Genomic DNA, 638 nt, shown 5'->3' with positions numbered 1-638 from the left:
TTTTTTTTTTTTTTTTTTATTTTATTTTATTTTTTCTTTTTAGTTACATTTTCTTAACTCCGTGTCCCAGCTGTATCCCGCTCCCTCATTCCCTCCCCAACCCCACACTCCCTCCCTGGTCTCCTCCCTGCCCCTTTCCAAGTCCCCTGATAGGGGCGGACCTCCTCCCCTTTCATCTGTCCCTGTTTTATCAGGTATCTTCAGGGCTGGCTGCAAAGTCCTCCTCTGTGGCCTAACAGACTGCTCCTCCCCTGGGGGGAGGTGTCAAACAGCCTGCCCTTGAGATCCTGTTGAAACTCAACCAAGGACCATCTATGGATATAACCTAGAACTTCTGCTCGGATGTGGCCTGTGGTAGCTCAGTAACCAAGTAGTTTTCCAAAGTAAGGGGGACACGGACTATTTCTAACAGGAATTCCAACTTTCTAAACAGCTAGAATGACCTTGATTTTCTTGTCCTCCTTCCTTCTCCACTTCTAGTGTTCTGGAATAGGTACATATTCACATGAGGCCAGAGGTAAAGATCTGTTGTTACCTCTGCCACTGTCCACCTTATTTTATTTATTTATTTATTTATTTATTTATTTATTTATTTATTTATTTATTTATTTATTTTTTGGGTCACATGGCCTCACTGA

The sequence above is a fragment of the Psammomys obesus genome, unplaced genomic scaffold, assembly GCF_907164565.1.
Source record: "Psammomys obesus unplaced genomic scaffold, mPsaObe1.curated_primary_1811, whole genome shotgun sequence".
Taxonomy (NCBI): Eukaryota; Metazoa; Chordata; class Mammalia; order Rodentia; family Muridae; genus Psammomys; species Psammomys obesus.
This window is presented reverse-complemented; position numbering follows the sequence as displayed.